The sequence below is a fragment of the Vidua macroura genome, chromosome 5, assembly GCF_024509145.1.
Source record: "Vidua macroura isolate BioBank_ID:100142 chromosome 5, ASM2450914v1, whole genome shotgun sequence".
Taxonomy (NCBI): Eukaryota; Metazoa; Chordata; class Aves; order Passeriformes; family Viduidae; genus Vidua; species Vidua macroura.
Window position 1 is genome coordinate 37149611 of NC_071575.1, and position 14827 is coordinate 37164437.

The 14827-nt window shown below is 37.7% G+C and overlaps 1 long non-coding RNA gene across 2 annotated transcripts; it reads right to left on the reverse strand.

Annotated features, from left to right (window-relative positions):
• Nucleotides 1-3326: 3326 nt before the first annotated feature.
• On the reverse strand, nt 3327-14011 carry LOC128807718 (uncharacterized). 2 transcript variants are annotated; one of them, XR_008437257.1, is made up of 5 exons: nt 13916-14011; nt 12099-12142; nt 11246-11403; nt 4005-4187; nt 3327-3888 (listed from the first exon to the last, which is right to left on the reverse strand). It is a non-coding gene; the product is annotated as an uncharacterized LOC128807718 (long non-coding RNA). The 2 variants fall into 2 exon arrangements; XR_008437258.1 differs by lacking the exon at nt 13916-14011 and adding an exon at nt 12699-12783.
• Nucleotides 14012-14827: the final 816 nt, after the last annotated feature.

The following is a 14827-nucleotide window of genomic DNA, read 5'->3' on the forward strand; positions in this document are numbered from 1 at the left end:
CTTATGGTGAGAATTAAAGCCTCCTTTAGCTAGTTAGTGTCTGTGGCTGGCTTGCCCTGGGGACTGCTCCACCAGTTCTAACTTGTTATGAATGTTGAGAGGCAAAGGACAAAAAGTGAAGATACAGTGAAAGGAAACAGGAAACAGTCACAGAACACTTAAAAAGTATATTTAAAAAATAGGATATGTGGCAGTGGCTTCACAGACAGATGAAATACGGAAAAAGTGATACAGAATTGAGAGTTTCCCTTCAAATTGAAGGGTTTGCACAGAATAAACAGGAATCTTCTCTCTCCCCCAAAATTCAGAAGAAACTGGTAAATTGGTATCTAGGATGATGACAAACCAAATAATGTCTCCCCATACATCTCTGATAAGCACCTGGGATAACTTGAAAAGCTGAATGAAATTATTCAACATATTAGTATAGAAGTACAAACTTGTAACTCTTTCCTACAACAATGATGGAAAGCAGACAACCCAATCCTCTTGATGTTTGTACTTAATAAAGTAGTGCTTACATATTTATATAAACCAGAGTCCAGCAGCAGAGACAATGTAATAGCCTGAGACAACATGGACAAAGCATTGCCTTCTAAACTACTGAAGACATTTGAAAAGTTCTATGCATGTTTATATCTCTCTTCTAATTCATTCTGAACTCAGACAGATCCATTCATTTTTCTTTGTGCAAAAAATATCATCAGTCTTGCCAGAAGCAAGTCAGAAATTTCCATGATGAATCTCCTCAGCCTTTCTTCTCTTAGGCACCAAATACTCTTATATTTGGCCCCAGAGCACCCTTTCCCATTCTGAATGGGCCAAAAAGATATGCATTGCTGATGGTTTGAATAGAGGAAGATGGATTTCACTGTCATGCTACAGAAGTGTCATGAGATCCCATCATGTAAAAAATACCTGCTTTTGAGCCTCTAATGTCAGGCTCAGATATTCATGTGCACCTGAATTTTTCTAATATGGTGCACCCCATGGCAAAAAGAGCCACCTCCATCATCTCCAGATTTGGTAACAGCCCAGGAGAGGAGATGGTGGTACCTGTGATAGCCCAGCTCTGCAGACAGCTGATGTCCCAGGCCATGGGAGAGTTCAAGAACCCGAATAAAGAGGCACACAAGACTGAGCCCCAAGTGAAAAGCAGAGACAACTTCTTCACCCTCCTCAGGTGGAGGTGGTATAGACAGTAGCACAGCTATGGGCCAAAGGCATCCTTTCCCTTGGATCAGGCCGTGCATTATTGCTTTCCCTCCATCTGAAGGAGAACTCCTGATCAGACAGCAAGCTCAGCAAGATGGAGCACTTACTACCCCTGTGGGTAATAAGATACCCCTGTGGGGTAGATCTGCCATCACAACTTTTATGCCACACAAAGTAGGCATAGTCAGGGAACAGCTGTTCCACACTGGGATATACACTCCATCCCTTGTGGGGCACAGCTGCTCTTTTCCCCTCCCTTATGAAAGACAATCGAAAGTGTGTGCGGCTCTGTAATACAGAAGTCAGAAGTGCCATTTCTGTGCTGGCAGGATGAACACATTCCTGCAGAAAAGACAACACCATTGCTCTGGTTGTCTAGTATCAATGCTCTTCAGTCAGAAGACAGCAAATTCTCACCTGCAGTGCATGGGCATTGCAACAAACAAGGAAGCAAAACAGAAGGGCAGGGAATTCAGGGAGGAACAGGGCTACTATAGTAAGAATATCCCACAGTATGCCAAAATTAGGCTTTCTGAAGTAAGCTACTGAATATTTCTGGAAGGAGAGGGAAAATATAAGAAATCTATCATTTATTCTTTACTTGAGTAAAGTCTCTGAAGAAACATGTTACTATCATTTGAAATTATGAGAGTATTATAAATTACATTTTAAATCATTCATTTAAGTCAATATATTTATTTTACTGCTCTGTGCAGATACATAGGAAGGTATTTTGAACAGCACTAAAAATAAGTAAGGGAGAAAGAGCAAGAAAGTGAAATGAATGTAATTCTACTACTGACATGGTCAATATTTTATTATGGCTTCATAAATCTAACTGTCCCAAACTGTCCTTGGTAAAAAAGTGAAACAAATTACTGTCATCTAGTTCCCTGTATGTGTTAATGTGTGACATTACTGTGGTCTCCACTCTACAGAGTATTGAATCATTCAGCTGGAAACACAATATTACTTTCTTACTTTGCAGCTGACAGGGATTATTTTTTGCCCAGTCAGAATCTGGTAAAATAAAGGGGCTAGACGAACATCATGTCTTAGTGCTGTTTCTGAAACAAAATTCTGTAGCCACCATCACAAAACAGCAGACCAACCCTGCTATGTTAGAAAATATTAGCCTTAACTTACTGATGTAAAGATTTTCTTTGCTTTTCTAATTGTGTTATAGAAGCATACCTATTTTTTTTTTTTAACACAATTTTCTCCCTTCTAACACTAAGAATAAATGCTCTTAACAAAACAGTTGAGACTCACAACTTGGAAAGTTCTTGGCTTATTTTTGACATTGTCCTTCTGGATGGTAGTTCATTTTTCAGAAAGATATCTTAGTTTGTAAAACCAATTAAGTATGAGACCAATTTATTGTGATTAAAGATGCGTGAACATTTGGGGACATTTTTACAGGAGCAGAAAGTACCTGATTGAACATGATGACACGTCCTAGCTGGAACAAATGCCAAACTCTGGGAGGGGATTGCAGTTAAAAAAAAAGCTTGTTATGGATTTGCTCACTTGCATTCACAAAAACACAAAGGAAGTTCTTGGGCTTACAGCAAGGTTCAGAGTTTTCTACCTGGATGCAGCTCTGGAATGTCAGGGAGACAAACTACTACTCTCTTTTCCAAAAGTAGTGAGATCTTTTGTCAAGGCCATGCATTGTGTAATGACAAATCTGTTTAGACGGTGTATCAGTCTTAAATAGCATCATGAGAAATTAACCAAATCCTGAAAAGAAAATCATAATTTGGTTAAAAATATTTATGAATGGCACTAATCTAAATAGTCTCTTTCACTTGTTTCCTTAACTCAGTGGTCATACTATTGTGTTCAGGACAAATGCCTGTACTCATGGATTTACATCACCTAAATGCTGTAGACATGGGCTAGTTACTACCTTTTACTGATAGTCACCACAATGAGGAAAAAAATTGAATCTTTGGATGATGATCCACATCTCCAATCCTAGTCCTGGTGCCACTTTCACTGCTTACTCTAGTGAAGGTTAAACCTAGTGCTGAAGGGGGCTGCAGAACCGTGTACTGCTGTATCAGCAGCTATTAGAGAAGATAAGCATCAGAGAAAAAATCCTCAGATCTATTAAACAAATTTATTGAATGTTCTGAAAACACTTTTTCCTTAAAAATTTCCAGAAACAAAAGTAAATATTAAGAAAACATTTTGATGAGTCACCTAAATAATAGCCAGACTATTTTTCTGTAATGACACAGCCACATTAAGACCAGCCTGATCTGAGAACATTTTGTCTTTTAATTAAAAGGGGCATCAGTTGTGAGTTCTTCCTTGCTGAATATCATTTAGCCAAAATTCTTTCTATAGAGAGTAAATTTATCTTGTTAAATGCCACTATAACTAAGACCTTCGTGTATGACAGCCATATTATAACAAAAGCCAGTGTAATTCATACTGATGTTGTCATGTCATTCTATGCAACAGCTTTCTAAAGAGAACAAAGGACTTTAATTTAGCTGCACAGAAAAAATGTTCCAACTTGGTAGGGACTGAGTAGGAAAGTGTCTTCAATTCATTAAGTTGTGCTGAATATTAAAGATATTTTTCACTGCATTTTTAAAAAATTGTTTGTTCTCAGATGATTGCATGTTCTCCTTCCATTTGCAGCAGTTATTCACTAAAGTCCTGCAACAATGAAGGGAGGATGAGGATTATACTGGATTATACTATTTGCTTTGTAGATTTTACATATGCACATGAAAACGTGCATTTATAGAAAATGTTCCATGGACCCCATGTACCTGGCAGAAGGAAAGCTCTTCCAGTTCTGGTCTGAGAGTGCTCGCTCACCCTGACTGGCCATCTATTGAAGCAGAGGATCTCTGAGCTCATAGTAAGACAGAAGGGATGATGATGCTTGTTTTCTTTATTTAAATGCCCAATGATTGGAGGTTACCTGCAGCACTTCAGCAGTTGAATCGAGACTGGGTAAAAGGAAAACACAAATAAAAATTCTTCAATATTATGCAATTTCAAAACACTTCTGTAATCAAGTGCTCTTTCTGCATGGATCCTGTAAAATGTCATATGCTCATGCCTTTGTCACTATGCATTCCTGGTCTATTTATATATTCTTTGATAGATTCCAAACCCACCACTTTGCAGTAACTATAAAGAGGAATGATGATCCACTGGTGAAAATAGCCTTGATTCTGTCTGCACTGCAATAGGTAAGAACATGTCAAGGGCAAGTCATCAGTATGCTCTTTGCTAAGATCTTTGGAGTCAATTTTTGCAATGTACTCTGTGATTTTGGGCATATTATTGAATCTCAGTTGTCCTCTTACCAAACAGCTAAGAATAGCTTTTGCTATAAAAAGATAGGATTTTGCCATTCAGTATTCTTAGCTTGCTCTGATATGGAAAGTTACAAAAAAAAAAAACAAACAAAACAACAACAACAACCCCCCCCAAAAAAAAAAAAAACAAAAAACCCCCCACAAAAAAACTAACAACAACAACAACAAAAAACAAAAACAAAAACAAAAAAAAAAAAAAAAAAAAACCTAGGAGAAAAAAACCTAAACCTATTGCTATTGCTTACAACATACACTAAGAGAGGTTGCCCAGACTACTGACCTGAAAACCAGTGGTCCCAGCTTTCTCTTGGAGAGTTAAGTGCTAGGCATCTCTTGAGTTGGGATGGCATGCCAGCCCCCTGGTGGCAGAGGCTTAGCTTCCCTGTGCTTAGGCCACAGAAAACAATAGATATTTGTGCCAGTCACTCCCAGAGACCTGTGCTCTGTTTTAATCCTGTGCACCAGAGCTCAGTGGGGACTTGCTGTAGGCATGCCATCAGAGAGCCTTAAAATTTCCCAGACCTACTGAAACTTTTCAAAGCCAGACTGCAAGTCTGTGCCCGACACTGGAAATCAGGACTTAGTCTCAGAGCTTTGCATTCATAGGGCTTTTTGCAGCAAATTTACCTTTACATGAACCAAGTGCACTGCTCTCCAGTTTTGATATGTTCTTTTGAAGATATCTGATAGTGCAGGGGAATGTAAATCATTCATGGGGAACTAAAAATATTGATGATATGTTGTGATGTTTCCCCTTTGGTATCAGATGTTTATCAGCTATCAAGTTCTCTGGCTTCCTCTTGAGGATTTTCAATTTAAAATAAACAAGTGAAATCCAGTCAAAACTTCCTAAAGGACATACCTGCTTTTCCCAAATGAAAAGATAACATCCAAACCATGAATAATCTGTTTTACTAAATTAATATGCAGCAATGAGATCTAGGTTTGGGCTTTGACTTCAGCTTAATTATCTAGTAGCATTTCAGAGATCATTTATTCCACCAGAGTCTGTTCTCCAGACATTATATAACTGCATTTCAAGGACTGTTATCTGATTTCAGGTTAATACCAGTGTATCTGAGAGCAATTTTCTTCACTGGACTGACTTCTGATTTACCTCAATATAACACCAAAAATAGAATGTAGCCTCTGTGTACATGAGACTTATGTCTTTTCTTTCTCATATTTTGGTGATATAGCACTTAACAGCACAACAAGTTGATATCTTGGGAATAGCTGGAGAGATGTGCTGCCTGGGAAATATATATATATATTTTATAAATTGCAAGTGCCTTTTTCTGTTGCATAAAACTTGCTGGCAAATACATTTATTTCATTCTAAGCTATTCTATTCTTGTTCCAGAACTGTTCATAAAATAATTTCATTTCAACGAAAAAATAATAATTTCAATGACAATACATACAGCAGCTTTATACCACAGGGTGGCTCACTTGGTCAGAAAAGAAAATTCATGCCCACTCTGGCTTTACAAGGCATCTCCTCTGCTTTTATGTCTGCCCAACAGCCTGTGCAAGAGAAGTGGCAGGAGGGTTTCCCAGCTTTTATAAGCTACAACATGGTGGTATGTGCAGCTATCCCTAAGTTTTGCTTGAGGTGATGATTTCTGAACAGTTTTGGCACTGCTGCAGTGAGTTGTTCAGTGCTATTCCCAGACAGAGGGACAGTTGTCTGTCTGATGGATCTCTGTTGTTTGAGCAATGAGTAGCCTATGATCACAGCATTCATCTCACACAAGTCTGGGTGCAGCCCATCCTTTTAATGCTCAAATAGAAGTCCTACAGTATTGTGTCCTTGTTGTCCTCCAGTAGTCACACCCTGCTGTTCGAAAGAACCTTTATGGACCATTTTTCTCTTCTGAAAAATTAGGTATCTTGTCTGGCAATTTTACTTCTAGAACACAGTTTTTCCTAAGGAACAGAAAAATTATGTGGCACTGAGGACGTAAATTTCAACTCTTCACAACCCATTCCCAAAGACTCCCAGGCACTGCGGCTCTCCATTGTTTCTCCCGGCTCGGGGGCAGTACCTGACAAACCATCCCATGAAACTGGACTCATGCATCAGTTTTAAAATATATCATAGAATCACGTCATAGAAAAGCCTGAATTGGAAGGGACTTTAAAGATCACATAGTTCCAAACTCCCTGTCAAGGACAGGGACTCCCTCTACTAGACCAAGTTGCTCAGAGCTTCATCCAACCTGACCTTAAACACTTCCAAGGATGGAGCATCCATTATTTCTCTTGAAAACATTTTCCAGTGCCTCATCATAATATTAACTTTTGAAAAAGGCATGTTTTCCATTAAAAAAAAACATATCTACCAGGTCCTTCTCCACCATGATCCAGACTATGTTTCAGAAAGAAACTTTAATCTTTCTCCTTCCATCTGATTCCTGTTTTGGTTCTGCCTTCTGACATCCTTCACAACTTTCTCTATCTCCTGATTTACCTCTGGTGCTGGTGTAGCCCAGGGATGAATGGTTTCCTGAAGCCATTTACAAAAGTTTTGTGTGTATGTCCATAAGAAAGGAAGAGAAAACAAAGATAAAAAATGAAGGGGAATGACAAAAGAAAAGAGAACACAATGTTTTTTTCTTCCATCCTCTGTAAGAACTTTCTCTTTCCAAATTACATTTCCTCCTGCAGGTTTTTTGTTTCAATATATTCAGAAAAGACAGAGGAGAATAACAAACAGCACAGCTTCATTTTAGCAAAATGAATGGAGAATCATTCAGCATTTATAAGGAGTGAAAGAGAGAAGGGGGAACAAAAGGTAATGAAGCCAAAATATGCAAAATACCAAAAATATAAATGTTCTACAGTAGTTTGTGACTAAATCTTGTGTTGTTGATCTAATTAAACATAATCAAAGTCCTCCCAAGCCTGCACACATGAATCAGAGTGCCAGTTTTCCTTCCTAAAGGTAAGCGCTTAAGTCCAGCTAATCAAATTCTTCTGAAACTCTTGAAGCATATCAGCTGCTCATTGTTCCAGTGTCAGGATTTTTTCATCCTAGGTCTAGGACATGGTGGTCAGGAGCTTGCTGGAATCACTGACCTGCCTCTTGGAGCTCTTGGAGTCATATCAGTGAGATCAGGGCCTGCAAGAGGAGTTCAGCAAAGCTCCAATCCTAGCTACCCTGTACATGATGGGAGAAAACTACTTATCAAATTCAGCAATAATTTCTACTCTTGCTTCCAAATTGATGGGTCAGCATTCATGCTCAGATCAGAGAAATGACAACTGGAAAAGCATACTGTGCAAAACTGAATTCTTTTATTCAGTCAAACTTTAAGAAAAGCCCATCACTTCAGCTTATGGAAATTTGCCGTTATTTTTAGTTGTCTTTTTGATGGCCATTTCTTGCCCCTAAATATTAGGCTTTCACCATATATTCTGCATGTCACTGCCTTTTGACTACCGTGTTGTAAAAGAGCATGTGATTTAATCTGTGGCATCTAGACTGAAAGTCTAAGCAAAGTGGGCTTTAAATATTTTTGTTACATATGGGAGATATTCAGCAGCCTGATCAGTATTTCTAGTGTAACGTTCATGCAATATTAATAAGTTATAACCACAATGGTTTATTAAGTTTCTGGAAGAAGAACAAGAAATAGTACATGTAAGTAATCTGGTCATGTTATCATGGTCATTGGTTGTATTTGCTGATAAGCTCAGGACAGCACCCTGTAAAGAAAACTGCCAGTTGTTCTTGAAGATAAACAGACATCTAGAAGAGGCAAATGCTCCTGGCCTACAGGTTCACAACCCCATCAAAATAATATGCAGTAGGAGAAGTGTGAAGCTTTGCAATGTGTGCTTTTTTAGCTACTGGAGAGTTTGAAATCCAATTTTAAACTCATGCCTGCTTAGCTTGCTTCCTGGGATTGAGTCATGATTCTTCATAACTGTAACACTTCCAATCAACAAAAGAGTGGTTTCATAGTTGAGGGAACAGCATTTTGTTATCTCTATCCATCTGTGCTTTAACTACAGGATTCTTTCTGCTTTGGCTTCCCAGTTTTATATTCCATCTGTATTATATTCCATCTATTCCATCCACTGAAGGAGGAGCCAATATTTCTTGTGATGTTGAAAATCAAAAGCAATCTTTTTTTTTCCCCCAAAGAAGATGTATTATAGAAACTGTTTTGTTGGAGCAGTGGTTTTGGTTGTGGTACTGAAAGTGTCATGTTTTGAAAGGAGTCCTGTTTTATAAAGTCTGAATTGATCAGTCACCTTTATCAAGGTGCCTGTACATGCAAAATCTCTTTGTTGTTTAAGCTGATAAAATGTGGTCAGATAGGGATGCTAGCCTCTGTGTATTTATTTTTATCTGGTTATGATCCATGAAACTGCACTTTATCCCATTTGACTTCTTCTAAAACTGATTAAAAGACTATCTTGAAATACCTTATCAGGCAAATGGGCAGAAATAAGCAGTGTAGCTTGTGTAAAAGTTTTTCTTTTCAACTTTTTAAAGTTAATTTCTTTTTATATATAGAAGGATGAACAAAAGAAATCTGATGAAGTAACACATCAGATTTGGTGTGTTACTTTTTTTTAATAAAATGTAATGCAATCATGAGTAACATTATTTTGTTTTGATGTTGTATGATCTTGAAAGTCTCCAAAGTCATCCTTTCAGACCGGAAGTCAGTCCAAATAAATAAAAAAACCACACTTTCTATTTTGTGATTTTTTTTTTTTTTGAGTAAGACACAAGTGGAATAAATATAATAGTTTTATACAGGCTGTACAATCTTAATTTATGAAGAGAAAGGTTTTACTCACAGACAATTATTTTTCAGTGACCAATGACTGCTTTTGGCATAATTTTGGACCTGAGTAATTTCCAGAGTAAGATGAAACTGGACCTTGTTTTCATTTTGGAGATCTTCAGTATTTTCAGAAATTAGATTCCAAAATGTTAGTTTCCATGGGGAAAAAATGGGTCAATTTCAAATGGTAGATGAAAATCTAGTATTTCCTTCTTATTATTCTTTTTTTAAATTGTTTTAAATTTTTTTTCAGATCTCTATCTATGTCTGATGCAGTTGGACAGTTTGAAAGCAGGTTTACCCGTAAGGGAGGTTTGATTCAAGCTGAGAGGAATCTGTTATACGTATGAACATGAAAACATCTAATTTAAACATATCATAGAATCATAGAATGTTTTGGGTTGGAAGAGATCTTAATGATTATCAAGTTCCAGCTACCTGCAGGGACACCAGCCATGCCTTGAATGCTTTCAGGGATGGGGGCGGGCACAACTTCTCTCTGGGCTCTACTGAAATATAGATCACACTGGTTTTCCATTCTTTTATACAAGTTCTGTGAATTAAGCTGGTGTTCTGCATTATCGTAAACAAAAGGTTTTTCAAAGATTTCCTCATTCATTGAACTCAGAATCTGATGAGTGATCACTGTAAAAGATCTGTATGAAAAATATTATAAAGGGAGGAACCAAATGGAGTATAGTGTTGGGAGGTGAAACTTACCTTCTGTCTTGGACAATGCTGTTAAATGCTGCTAAAAAGCTGCTAAAAATCAGTTCAACCTGTTGAACTGGTTCTTTTGTTCTGTGAGATTTCTGTGGCAGTAGGGAAAGGGTCCCAAAATGATACAGGAATAGGATGCTTGGCATTGTGGCCCTCATTGACTATGATGAACTGGTTTAGAACAGCAGGGTGAAGAAAACACAAGACCAAATTAGATTAAGAGTTTCTGCATGTTTTAGAAGCAAGAGTAGTTTATGTGACCTGAGAAATCTAAGCAGAAATAATTAGAGTTCTGTTAAGAGCTAGTATTTAATTATGGCTGACAAGAATTTAATTATTTAATCAAATAAGGTTTTGTTACTAATGCATCTATCTTTAGAACACCATGACAGAAGATTTTTAAAGATGTTTGTACAAAAATGCAGGCTGACAGGTTCCAAATATGATAATCCAAGAAGTTTGATGTAAGCTGTTGAATTTTTTTATTTACCTCAAAAAGAATTACTAATGAAGCAGTTGGTGTTTAGCATAACCTTTTATTATATCAACTTAAACTTTGTCTTCACTTTTCTTGATAAGGTTTTGGAAAAAATTAGCCATGATACTGTATGAAAAGTGATGAGCAGGCAAATGGAGTCTGCAAATGTGACAATGGAAGAATAATAGTTTTGGGAATTTAAGAAATGGAACTTAAAGAATGTTATCTGACAGAGAAAATAAAGGGGTTAGTAATATATATACTTTGAAAAATCCATTAGCATAACAAGAGTGATGTGCTTATATCAAATGAAGAAATGACAGTACATTTCTTTTAGGAAAAAAGGCCAGCCTTGAACACCCATAAAATAGCTGGTGATATCATACTTCTGGTGATAGTAAAATGAAAAAAATTGGTATTACACTGAAATAAAATTATGAGTGCTCACAGAATCCTTACTCTAAGCAAAAGTGCTATGTAAGCAGTGAGTGGAGAGGAATTTTACCTGTGCCTGTGATTTGTCCTTGAGGCACTAAGGAATCAGAGTTCTGAAAGAGTTGAATTGTTTTGCAAATTCACAGGAAAAATATCTAAACCAAACTCATATAATCTACTGACTGGCAACTGCCCCAAAACTCTTATGATTAGTTAGGTTTCAAATAGGCAAGACAGTGACTTACACCTTCTGAGGGTTCAAGTAAGGGCATCCAGTTATAGTGTGTAAGCTGTAGTGATGAACAATCAGGCAGGAACCAACTGCAGATGGTGCTGATGGGCTTTTTGCACAGATTAATTTGCATCTTTTTTCCCCTTTACAGTGAATCCCTCAGTTATGTTTCTGAAATATCAAGGTTAGAAATGAGAAGTTAGAAAATATTTCCAGCATCTACAAAATGTCAGTTCCATAAAATAAACAATCAGCTCACCTGTTAACATGGAACTCAAACACATAATTAAACTTGTATCAAGTTTTGCTGTAAATCCTGAACATACTAAAATCAAGAAAACTCAGGGTAACTTAGAGTTCTCAGACAGAAAACAGTGACTTCATTAGAGCCTCTCCCATGTGCATTGATGCAAATGGGAAGATTGAAACTGGGTACACAAGATGCTGTGTACAAGAGAAAAGAAGTATGGGATGGTACCTGAAGGGGCATGAAATGACACTGGCAAAAGCATTTTCAAAGCTGACAACCAGAACCAGGCAGTTAATACACGTAAAACAAAACATAAATAGTAAATGCAGATATAATGTGGAATTACAAACCAGTGAAGAAAAAGCAAGGTGCATATTGTATAAGCAAGCAGATAACAGAAGTGCCAAGTGGCCTCAGGAATGAGCAGGAAATAATCACCATTATTGTACTCATGGCAAAAGACTGGGGCCACTGATGACTCACCACAACATCTCTGCCCCAAGCCCTTACTTACTAAACTATTATAACTGTTCTACATTCAAACTTTACAGCTCTAAGTTCTCTTCTCTCTCTGTTTCTGAGGCCTACTTTGACAACTTCCTAAAATTCTTCTTACCTTTACTGTGTTTCCCACATTTAGCCATCAAAAATTGGTCTGCCCTGCTCGGAGAACAAAAATAAGATTAGTTACATTGAAACTGAAATGTTTGTGGGCATTACCAGGACAAGATCAGGAAGGTGTTTGCTAAGTAGAGGAGGAAGCTGAAGACCTTGAGAGATATGAAATGCTTCAGTCACACTGTAAAATACACATACAGATATAAATACACATACATGTAAAATACACATTTTACATATATGTAAAATAAACATACAAAAAAGATTTTTAAGACCAAAACAAAGTGCAACTTTCAGGCCCAGTTTGGTTCATAAAATAGCATGTATAATCATGATGGTTTTCAGCCTGTAAGTCACTTTGAGCCTATTATACTTTGAGCTCAAAGTCAAATGTAAAAATGTTTATATGTCATAACAGCTGTAGCACTTCAGTCTTTTGACTTGCATTTAATATTACCCCTGCAGTAACTGAAACTGGACACAATTTTGCAAAGAAAATTGCGCAATGTGAAACTACCTAGCTCTTTGGAACCATCTTTTTAAAAAGTATCAGTCAAGTGAATGTCTCTTACTCTGTGTCAGGCTGCAGAATACTCACTTGATGGTGCTTGCTTTCATCTCATACGGAGCTCCTGGGCTCGGTCACACAAACATTTCTCATTTCATGATTCACTGGTCTGAGGCACCACAAAAGCCCCTTTGGAGACATTACAGATGATCATCTCCATCTGTCTCTCATACATGCACAAACTCCACAGCTGCCACTTCCTAAAATCTGTATGGTATTTTAGATATAAGCTTAATAATACCATGGGAAAGGCCTGTACTTTTATGCTTGTTTGTTGCACAAATTCTGTTGCTTTTGAACCCTACTGGGAAGCAAAGAACTATGATTTCTTTGAATCAGGGACTCATAAATTCTGGGAGGCTGGACAGGACAAACGCAGATCCGCACCAATGTGGTGAAACATACGTTCTCCATTTATTGTTTGTAAGGTGGCAGTTTATATACACTTCAATATAGTTTACAATTGTGAACACACTCTCATTGGCAAGCAAACATTGTTTGTCTTTGTCTTAAGGTGGCTAGAGTTTCACACTGCAGACCTATACTAATTCACACCCAGAAAGCTCAATTACACTGTGGTTACCTTAACATAATTTCTAACTGCGCCACAGACCGAATTTCCAACAGCATCAGAGGCTTCAAGGCCTCACCAAGGCCTGTATCTGAGGCCTAGGCTGGGGTAGCTCAACCTTCTAAATATGATTCATGCCCTCTTTCTCTCAGAAAGTCTGCTACATTTCTTTAAAAGTTTTTGGTTTTGTTATGGTTAGTAGTTACTTCTGCTTACAGGCATTCATCAAGTACTGCATAACTGAAGTTACTGAAATAAATGAAAAATTTATGACCTTACATAATGCAAACATAGTAGCTGATTTGCATTTTGCAATACTTTTGTCAGTGTTACATGTACATGATATACTATTTAATTCTTCTTTCACCTTGATCAGTTTTAAAAACAATGACAGTATATTATTTTTATATAGGGATCCTTTAATTTCATCATATCATTATAAATTACAGATTCTACCACCATGAAGCCAAGACTAGTATTTTCACATAATTTTTACATACAGTTTTACAGTATTTTTTGAGACCATCTATATACTGTCCCTTTGCAGTTAGAATAACTTTTATTTCTTAGAGAGACACAAAGAACAAATGACATTACATTTGGTAATAAACAATGCCAGAGTCTTACGGGACACCCAACCACAAGATCAGAAATTATCTGCATTAAGAGCACCAACCTCTGTAGGTAAAAAATGGTCAAATTCCATTTCTAAACCACTTTGGAGATGTGGTCTTCAGAGCAGAGATGTAATCCAGCCTGCTACATGGATCCCACATCAGTGATGTTGTAGCCATGTAGCACGGTTCAGCTGCTTGCAACACTGGCTTTATAGGATGACTTCTGAGTTCCATGCCATTTGAGTCCCCCAGGACCCTTTGGAAAGCAGGGTTCTCTGCCAGGTTAGTGGGGCTTGAAACTGCTGTTGAGAGCTAGTGAAAAAGAGGAAGGGTGTTCAGGATGTCTCCAGCTTCACCTGGTCCTCAAGACTGCTGTGGCACATGGGCAACTCTGCAGCAGCCCATCCCTTTCTCTCACTCCCTTCCACAGGTCCACACTGCATTCCTTTAAAGATGAGTATGGGCCATATTTTTTTTAATATTTATTTTAAATTGACATAGCTATAGCAATTTTAGTACCATTTCTTTCTTTGCAATAAAATAATTCTCCACATCTTTATTGGTGGCATAGGAGAATAGGGGCCAGGTCTATCCATCAGAGGTTTGTTAACTCTGCTTTGCTAACCCACCTGGCTCCCTGGGGACATTACCCATGCTACCTGCTGTGATGTGCATGAAAGCATGAAAATCCTGGAATGAGTTTACCTGTTTGCATGATTATGCAGTTAGAGTACTCCCTCGGGACATGCAAAGACACAGGCTGGAGACATTCTTCCACGGTCTGTTTATATATTTCACATGCACCACTCCTAAGCTGCAGTGCATAGGCAGTCCTTGGAGCAGATGCCGCAGCTGAGGCCCCCTCCCATCCCAGGAGAATGACCTAAAAAATAGGCACAGGAAATGTGTTTCCTTTTGCACTCTGATTAGAAGTGGCACAGATGTTATTCAAGACCCAGCTCTCGGTTGGG